This window comes from Panthera uncia, chromosome C2 (genome assembly GCF_023721935.1).
Source record: "Panthera uncia isolate 11264 chromosome C2, Puncia_PCG_1.0, whole genome shotgun sequence".
Lineage (NCBI taxonomy): Eukaryota > Metazoa > Chordata > Mammalia > Carnivora > Felidae > Panthera > Panthera uncia.
This window is the reverse complement of record NC_064810.1, coordinates 23,846,374-23,856,997: the sequence shown is the minus strand read 5'-3', so window position 1 is coordinate 23,856,997 and position 10,624 is coordinate 23,846,374.

The following is a 10,624-nucleotide window of genomic DNA, read 5'->3' as shown; positions in this document are numbered from 1 at the left end:
CGAGTGGGGGAGGGGAAGAGAGAGAAGGAAACAATTTGAAGCAGACTCCAGACTCTGAGCTGTCAGCACAGAGCCTGACGCTGGGCTCTAACCCCTGAACTGCGAGATCATGACCTGAGCCAAAGTCAGATGCTTAATGGACTGAGCCCTTATCTCATAATTAATAAATGGAAAACATGTTACTATTTAGAGGAAGAATGTGTATTCTGTGCTTGTGTTTTGCTTTTGTTTGACCTCCTGTGTTGAAACTTTTCAGTATTAAATTTAAAAATACCTTCCTCTATTAGTTTAGGGTACTATATGCTCACAGCACTCAATTTGTAGATTTAACACTACCTACTTGATTTGTAGAAGGCACTTTTAACATCACAAATATGATCCATAAAATAAATATGCTAGAATATATGTTCCTTTTCATTACAATAAAATTAAAAAATTTTTTTTTCAACGTTTTTTATTTTTTTTGGGGACAGAGAGAGACAGAGCATGAACGGGGGAGGGGCAGAGAGAGAGGGAGACACAGAATCGGAAACAGGCTCCAGGCTCCGAGCCATCAGCCCAGAGCCTGACGCGGGGCTCGAACTCACGGACCGCGAGATCGTGACCTGGCTGAAGTCGGACGCTTAACCGACTGCGCCACCCAGGCGCCCCACAATAAAATTAAATTTTAAACAATAAAATATAGTTCATTAACAATAATCCTTCATTTTTTTTTTTAATCATTTTACTTTTTGGTAAGAAATTGTTAATTCTTTCCCTTTTGCTTCTGGCAGTGAAAAGATGTGCTTTGTTCATTCATGCTCTGCAATTTCCAGATAGATATTTTTTAGGAGGTGGAGATTTCTGCTATTGCTGATAACCAGGCACTAACCACTGCGAGGAATAGAGCCCATGAGTGGAAAACAGTGAAAGCCTTAGATAGTTTCACAGAAAATATTGTTATCCAATGAAGAAAGCTATCCACATGTGATCAGCTGCCTAGGAACTTATTAGGGGGCAGAAAAGGAACAATTAAGGAAGGGGGCAGTCATGTCAATAAAAATGCCCTATAGTCATAAGACCTAAGGACAGAGGAGAGTGTATATAAAGTATAATTTTCAAAAATTCTCACATAAACATGGAAACACACACACACACACACACACACACACACACACACACACATTACTTAAAATAACTTAATTACTGCCTTTGAGTCTGGACTCTGGCCCATACGTGTCTTTGGCAGAGCTGATATTTCAACTGTATATGCTTTGGTAATCTAGAAACTTGATAAAATAACATTGTTCCTTCTGTATAGACTAAAAATCTAGTAAAGTTTCAAATTAAATCTAGATGTAAGGGGATTATAAATCATACCCATGGTCTCACAGATTTGTATGAATTTAGAAATTGTGAATATTTGTTTTTAAAGTGTTGTAAGGTTTATCAAAACCGAAGATTAGGTTTGATTGCATTTTAAATTAAATTGAGTAATTGTTTTAGATTTGCAATTTTAAATTGAAATACTTGACAGCTTGTAAAATTACTATATTATCATGTTTAAGAGAATTGAATATACATTTACAAAATGAATAAGTTTGGTTGATTACATTGAAATTAGTTGTTTAAATGCTTGAGAAGGATGCATTTGTCAGTTCCTGGCAGTGACAGCTTCAAGATTATTAAATTCATTACATTTAAAATATAATTTAAAATACTTACAGAAACATATTAATTATGCTCTTTTATAATTTAGGGTGTTTTTCTTGAGTTGATCCTTGAAACTCTTAAAACCAAAGATGATTAGTTTTGGTTTGTTTTAATATGTTTATTGAATAAACTAATATTAATGTAAACATCCAAACAAAGGCATGAGGTTTTTTATGAGAAGATAAAATGTTCTAAACTTTACTTTGGTGATGGTTGCACATATCTGCAAATGTTCCTTAAAACATTAATTGTAAATTTTAAGTGTGTGAAATGTATGGTATATGAATTTTTGGCTCAATAAGACTGCTAAAAAATAAGTTGACATAGTTTTCTTTGCTCAAGATTCATCCCTGTCACTAAAAGTCCATCTCATTATGTGATTAGCCATGAATTTTTCTTTTGAGAAATCATCAGTGATAGAAATGTAGGCTGTTCTCACTTCCCCATTTAAAAATTTAATTTATTTTCAAAAAGATTTAAATGCCATCTTGCTCATAAATTATTGCACATGTCTCATCATCCCTTAGAATAAATTATAATAATTATTAAAGTGCTTGAAAATTAAGAATTTGATTAAAAACTTTGATTGCTTTCTTAAATTCCTATAGCAACTTATACTTTTTACCTTTAGTGTATTATAGTCCACATCTTACCATATCCAGCTATACAAAGTATTTCATTTTTTTTAAAACTATACTAATTCTATTCAAGGCATGATATCTCATTATCACTAATGTTTTAATATAGATTTACTGAGAACCAGTGGCGATAACATGTTTTTCTTTATATATGTCTGTATCAATCTAGGTCCAAGTGGGAAAGAGAAACCATGCAGTAATATGATCAGGAAAAATTTAATAAAGAGTTACTAACTATAACAAGGGATTAGAATAATGATTTAACTTGCACAAAGTAAAAATTCTAAATATGGGCATAGCAGATATAAGAAAAACCATTTCCCCTTGGGCAGAGATAGAACAACTAAGGAAGACTCTTCCCCCACCTCATTTCGCTCCCAACACAGGGCTGAAATCCTGAATTTCTTAGAGAGGGGCTGATCAGGGCCAAAAAAAAAAATCACTATGGTGCATTAAAATGGAACTTGCTGACATTCTATCCTTAGGGTGCCACCGGGAGGTGTTTTGTGGCAGACGTAGGGCTACAAAGCTGCCCTAAGGAATTCTGAAAAAGGCTGTTGGCTGACGAGTGCTCCTGGTCACTGTGGACTGGAGGAATTAGGTACTAGAAATCTGGCAAGTGCTGGGGGCCCGAGTGCTGGGGATTCCTTGTGCCCTAGTGGAGCCTGAGAAGCAATCATACCAGAACCAGGAAGCAAATGTTTGTTCCTGTAATGTCACTCCAGCACTCACTACTGGCAAAGCTTTCTTTCATGGAGGAGGGAGAAAGAAAAATATTTAAAATGGCCCATATTCACAGAGCAGGCACAGAGGATGAATTTGGAGTTGGGAAGAAATAGATGCATAAACAGTACAATGTCTTTAATGTTTTTATATTTAGAATTGTACATTCATTTACATTAAAATGTTTCAATCAGAAGGTGACTTTTGGTACTTATTTTAAGATACTTTGTCACAGTTTTAGAAAATGATTAGAATTTGTAACTTATGTTTCTGTTTGGGTTGCATTTTGATTTACCATAGATTTTAATGTTTATGCAAGAAACTTATTCATGTTTTTCTCTGATTATACTATTGAAAATAAATGTTTTTAATGTTTATTCATTTCTGAGAGAGAGAGAGATACAGAGAGACAGAGCGTGAGTGGGGTTGGGGGAGAGAGAGAGGGAGACACAGAATCTGAAGCAGGCTCCAGGCTTTGACCTGTCAGCACAGAATCCAACGTGGGGCTTGAACTCACCAATCGTAAGATCATGACCTGGGCTGAAGTCAGACACTTAATCGACTGAGCCACGCAGGTGCCCTTTCTCTGATTTTACTATTAAAACACATTTCACCAGATTGCATAGTTTATATATTTATCTCTATTTTTATAACTGTGTTATTTTTATAGTTAAGAAAATAGAGATAAATATTTTCCAAAGGGATTACAAATATTAACTATAATTTGGAAATTATTTTATTATATCACATTGGGACGTTTTATTGTTGGCATCTGTTGAGGACCTAAGACCAGCTGCATCGATGTGGGTTGTACTTTGTCCCATAAATCTTCCTGTTTTATATTTCCCTCAGGAAGAGAGATCCATCCAGTAGAATCTATAAAGAGCGATTCCAAGAATCACCTGAAGAAATGGATCTGAGGAGAAAAACTGTTGTGTAGTGTGAGTCTCCTTGCAAAAACAAAGCATTTTCTTCTTCATTTTTGAGCAGCTAAATTACTGCCTTAGACAGTCCTCAGCTGTCAGGCTTCTTCAGAAATTGCCTCAGCTTGACACAGCCATCTCACCCAGTGTCATGCTTCCTTTCCAGAAAGGACCAGGTGCAATAATTACAATGAGTTGGTGATAATTAGGGGTGAGATGTGGTCTAATGTTAGATCCCTTGCTGACTTGATACACTACTGAAGGGCAATTCCAGCCTCCTAATTCTCCAAAGGGACAATTGAGCCCATTTCTAAGACTGCATCACAGTTCAACGACTGTCTTTGCCCAATCTTGTTTATCTTCTCTTCCAAAATGTTGGTTCTCAAATACTTCCAAAGCACTTACTACACTTGTGAGCACTGACTACCTTCTTTCTTTCTTTTGAAAACACACTTTACTCTTAATTAATTAATTAATTAATTTGAGCAAAAGAGAGAGGGTGCATGTGTGAGTGAGGCAGGGGCAGAGAGAGAAGGAGAGAAAATCCCAAACAGGCTCCCTGTGCAGCACAAGATGGACCCCGGGGGCTAACTCCCATGACCGTGAGATCATGGCCTGAGCTGAAATCAAGAGTTGGAGGCTTAACCGACTGAGCCACCCAGGCACCACTGCATGCTAATTTCAATCTCAGGGTTTGCTATGTAGACAATCTGTGTCTTTTTTTTTAACATTTAATCTGTGTATTTTTTTTAACATTTTAATAGTTCATCATATTCTGGACTCTGAACCCATTTTTACAAATTGTACTTTAAAAATAACCATTTGATGAAGTCAACAGTTGTTTGTTAACACTGTAGTAGTCATTGAGCATTAACTGTAATAGCACATTAGTACCTTATGCTCTTTTCCACCCATTAGTTTGAACCGGTTATATGATTATTCAAGGATTCATAATTGCAGTCATGTTTTCTAACATGCCTGCATTTTTAAAAAGATGATTACATTTATGTCATTGTAATTCCATTTTAGATACTATCTTATAATTTGAGAATCTCTGCCTACATTTCCATGCATTTACTTTTCATTCTCATTTGCCAGGATCTGACATGTATATCTCATTTTACTCTGAGTTCCATCCCTTTCCCTACAATTTTAAGAAGTGTTTATCTCTGTGAAATTGTGTTTTTTTCTTTATTCAAGTAAAATATGTTTATAGACATATAAAACTAATAAATATAGAGAAAGAGAATCACATTTGCTGGTTGTCCAATGTTGATTTAAAAAATAAGCTAAAAATTTTCTCAATCCCCAAAGTGATGAATGTTAGGTAACATTTAATCAGGGTGTGGGGAGAACAGATAATCTTACAAAATGTTAGAGAGCTACAAATCAACTGCTTGTGTAGACACTGCCATTGCAGAAATCATTATATGCCATTAGAGGGCAACTTGACAGATACAGTTTCTTTGCTATTTTAAAGATAAAATTGAAAGCAGTTTGACAATAGCATTTGCAGCAAAGACATTTCAACAACCACATTTAGGACATGTACAGAGCAGAGATGTCATTATGCCACTGGAAAGTACCTTGATGTGGGCATTTTCTGGCTGTCAAGATCAGATGGGCTATTTTAGGACTATCTGCATTTCTATTCACTGAAGATATACTCTGTGACTCTATTATGCAACAGGAATTGACATCTGTCAGATATCTGATCAGAACTCCTTTGGCCAGACTATATCAAATACAAATTGGCCAAGGCAATTGACAGTACTATCTTTTCTAAACACTTGTTACTTTTTCCCCTTCTTAATAATATAACCAACATAAATGAGTAAAAAAAGAATTTTAACTTTATGTTTGTTTTAACCATAACTGCTAACACACTTACAAAGGCATTGGTAAATTTAACCAATATTTCTTAAATGTAAGTCCCTTTCATTAAAATGTCTATCAGAGATTGAGAGTAAGAAATCTCAGGATCTATACATAACATACTCCACCAATAAAGAACAGGTTTTGGGGCACCTGGGTGGCTCAGTTGGTTGGGCGTCCAACTTCGGCTCAGGTCATGGTCTCGTGGTTTGTGAGTTCGAGCCCCACGTCAGCCTCTGTGCTGACAGCTCAGAGCCTGGAGCCTGCTTCAGATTCTGTGTCTCCACCTCTCTCTGCCCCTCCCATACTCATTCTCTGTCTCTCAATAATAAATAAACATTAAAAAAATAAAAAAAGAACAGGTTTTGTTCATGAAGCCTTATGATTTTTTTGTTTATTTGTTTGTTTCCTGGCAATTGGTTCTTTGAAACGTGGAATAGTCTATCACAAAATTTCTGCTACAGCAAAATCATGAATGTTATGTTATTTGAGAAAATATAACCAGAGGGAAAATTTTTTGGCTAAACATTTCATAGGTCAAAGACTGTGTGATTAGCCAAAGATAAAGCTTATGTTCCACTCATGCTTTTCCTTGAACTTGTCAGGTTCAAGGAACCTGAGCAACAGGTTTTCTTCTTGAGCTCTTTTTGCACTTTGAAAATGAGTTAAAATCAATGGACTGTAAGTTCTCTTTACATTAATCTTACTAATCTTAACTATATCTAAAAACATCCTTGACACCTTTTAAATCGGTGTCCAAGACTATGACTACAAAGAAAGGATATTGGTATTTTGCTTTTATGTATGTTAGTCAAGCCAAACAGAAAAAGCAGTGAACCATCACAATCGATATTTTTTAACATGTTTTTGTTTGTTTGTTTTTTTGTAACATATTGATTTAGAATTCAATATAAAACCAATCCATTTATCAAAATTGAACTCCCATTTTTAGCTTGCAAAAACATTAAGAAATCAGAACCCCAGACTGTCCCAAATGAACAAGTTTTACTCAACAAAGGAAACTATCAACAAAATGAAATGGCAGCCTACAGAACTGGAGAAAGTATTTTCAAACCATATATATGATAAGGGGTTAATATGAAAATATACAAGAAACTCATACAACTCAAGAGAAAAAAAGAAATAATTAAAAAATTATGTGAAGATTTCAATAGACATTTTTCCAAAGACATACTGGAACCTGCTTCAGATTCTGTGCCTCCTTCTCTCTCTTCTCCCCCACTCAGGCTGTCTCACTCTGTGCCTCAAAAATAAATAAATGTAAAAAAAAAAAAAGAACTATGAAATGACCAACAATTCTACTTATGGGTATATATCTGAAAGAAATGAAATCACTATCTAAAAGAGGTACCTGTACTATCTTGTTCATTGCAGCATTATTCACAATAGCCAAGGTATGGAAACAACCTAAGTCTCAATCAATGGATGAATACATAAAGAAAATGTGGTATACATATGCATATGTATTTATATATATATATATATATTTTTTCATATATGTATGTATGTATATATGTATGTATACACACAAACTGGAATATTATTTCAGACAAAAAAAAAAAAGAAATTTTGTCATTTGTGACAACATGGAAATGCTTGAAAGGCATTCTGCTAAGCCAGGCAGAGGAAGACAAATATGATATGATCTCACTTATATGTGAAATCTCAACAAACCAAACTCATAGAAACAAAGTAGAATGCTGGTTGCCACAGGCTGGGCAGTGGGAAAAACAAAGAAAAGTTTGTAAAAGGCTACAGACATTCAGTTATAAAAGAAAATAAGGTCTGAGGAACTAATGTATAACATGGTTACTACAGATGATAACGCTGAATTGTACAACTGGAATTTGCTAAGAGAGTAGAAATTAAATGTTCTCACACAGAAAAAGTAAATCTATGAAGTGATGGATGCTTTAGCTCGATGGAGAATCAATCCTTCCACAATATGTACGTACATCATCTTATCACATTGTACACTCTAAACATATTATAATTTTGTCAACTACACCTCAACAAAGCTGAAAAAAAAAAAGGAAATCAGAGCCTCAGAAATATAGAATTTGGAAGGCTCTCTTCTCACAAAGACTTCTGGGAACAGTTGTAGTTTGTGTTTAAATGTTTAAATATCAAACTGATATCTTTGTACGTTCACAGCCCCACAGGGATAGGGCTTGGCACATGGGAAAAGCAATGTTGTAACATGAAATTTCACAATAAAAATTTTACATCGCTGTGCTAGAAAATAATGTTTTGACTTAGTAATACTTTGTGTCAGCAATGAGCATCAGAATCTCCTGGATAATTATTTCAAAATAAATATACCTGTGACCTTCTTTCCAAAGATTCTAATTTAGTTTTTCTGTTTCTGTAGCAAATTATGAGCTACTCCACCAATCTTGGACTAGCTCTTCCAATACAAAGATGCTAGGCTATAAATGGATTATCTTTCCCTTAATGTAAATTATCTGATTATTACCTACACTGAACATTTTTCTATGAGCTAATCATTTGAAGTTATTAGGACATTTCTGCCTTTGCCTATTTCTCTCTCCTCCTTCTCCTTAAACATGTATCCCAGTTATTGTTTTTTTTTCTTTTTCTGAAGCTTTCCTATAGTCTTTGAAAGGTAGCCTTCTTCCTCATTGTGTTCCAAAACAAAATACATCACTAACACTTCTATTATAGCACTTAACACGTTATGTGGCAATGATTTGTTTATAGTATGTCTCACCCACTAGATTATCAGTCTCCAGGGCAATAATCAAGTTTGTAAGCATATTACTAAGCAGTAGCAACAGAGATTGCTTTATAAAATTGGTTAAAATAAACATTGGCGATGACATCCCAGCTGCAATAAGATCACAGCAATTCAATGTCATGGCACTGTGATTTTTAGATAATACTGGTTTCACTTCCTTGTGTTGGTTTTTGGCAGCAATAGCACTTGAAGGGCAATTTTGGGAAAACTCAGCTAATATTCTTGGCAGATATTTAACCTTATGAAAAGAAATCACTTACCCAGGACTTCAGTATTTTCATTTCAGTGACATTTAAAATGGTAATGACTCCATTTTCTTTTCAGATTTTTAAAATATGTTTTGGTTCAAAATTCAACCCATTCAGTGAATTAATCAACGAGCACAAAATCAGAATATAAAGGAATTGAAAAAGCAGACTTTTTTTCAACGAGGCCCTTGTATCTGATACATTCTATATTCTATATTGACTGTAACAACATGTAAAACATACTAATTGATATTCAATAAACTAATCACTTCTAGGACACTGTGAATATTTAGCTTTATTTCTCTATGCATATAAGATAATTTAGATAATTTCAGGATATATTTGTACCTTTACTCATCCCAGAAAAATTATTTAAAAATATATTTTCTTTATAGATTTTGGTATCGATTAATAATAGCTTTTAAATCTTATCTCATTTTTGTATGATTATGATACTAAAAAAAATTATAGGAAGGCAGTGAAAACAAAATGTAAACAGAATTAATCTCTAAGGTATCTGCAGTCACTTTTTGTTTGTTTGAAGTTAATAGGATTCACTGCCCTAAAAACACTGTACCTACAGACTTTGACAACATAACTTAAAATGAAAATCTCCCTTGTCTTCCTTAAGGTTGCATGTTGAAAGAATAAACAGTCCCCTGAAATAGCCAACATTGGTACCCGGTCTAAGTTTAAAGTCAAATAGCTAAACAGGACCAAAACAGGGCCAAGTGCATTGTAACTTAATAGCAAGTACAAACATCATTGAACAAAGAACGTTGCAGGCACCAAATAAAACAAAGGCCCTCATCAGCATAAAAAGATTTACATTTGGTTGAAGGTGAGGTCAACACTCTGCCTGTGAATATGTATGCCAATCCTAGAAGCTAATGTGGAACCACAGAAACAAAAATTAAAAACCTTAAGTCTAACAACTACATGGAATGTAAAATTCAAAGCTTGAACTCACCCAGGAAATTCTCCAAAATCTAGAGCTAAAACTGCTTTTTGATGCACCAGGAAGATCTGTTGAAATGACTTGGTCACTTAGATTTGTGTTAACATACATAAAATTTAAAGTATACTTTTCTCCACTGCTCCTACTATGTCTGAATGTGGTTATGCTTAACTACTCAGCTCATGCACTAATCCATTAAAAATAATGAAATCTACTACCGTGACTTTTTCTGAGAACTCACACCATGTTAACAGTTAACACTTAATATAGCTTCCTAAGAATGCCCCAAGAGAAAACACTTTGTTCAGGTTGGTATTTGCTGTGACATAATACTAACAGAATATAATTTCCTCAGCCACTACTTCAAATATCTGAGTCTAACTTTTGTTCAATTTTGTTTTTTACATAGAATGTTTTTATTTACAAGATTTTAGATTTTTTAAAAATTTATTTATTTAAATTCCAGTTAGTTAACATACGGTGTTGTCTTGGCCTCAGGAGTAGAACCCCGAAGAATCTCTTACATATGACACCTAGTGTTCATCCTGAAAATTGCTCTCCTTAATACCCATCACCCATGGGGCGCCTGGGTGGCGCAGTCGGTTGGGCGTCCGACTTCACCCAGGTCACGATCTCGCGGTCCGTGAGTTCGAGCCCCGCGTCAGGCTCTGGGCTGATGGCTCGGAGCCTGGAGCCTGTTTCCGATTCTGTGTCTCCCTCTCTCTCTGACCCTCCCCCGTTCATGCTCTGTCTCTCTCTGTCCCAAAAAAAAAAAAAAAAAAAAAATA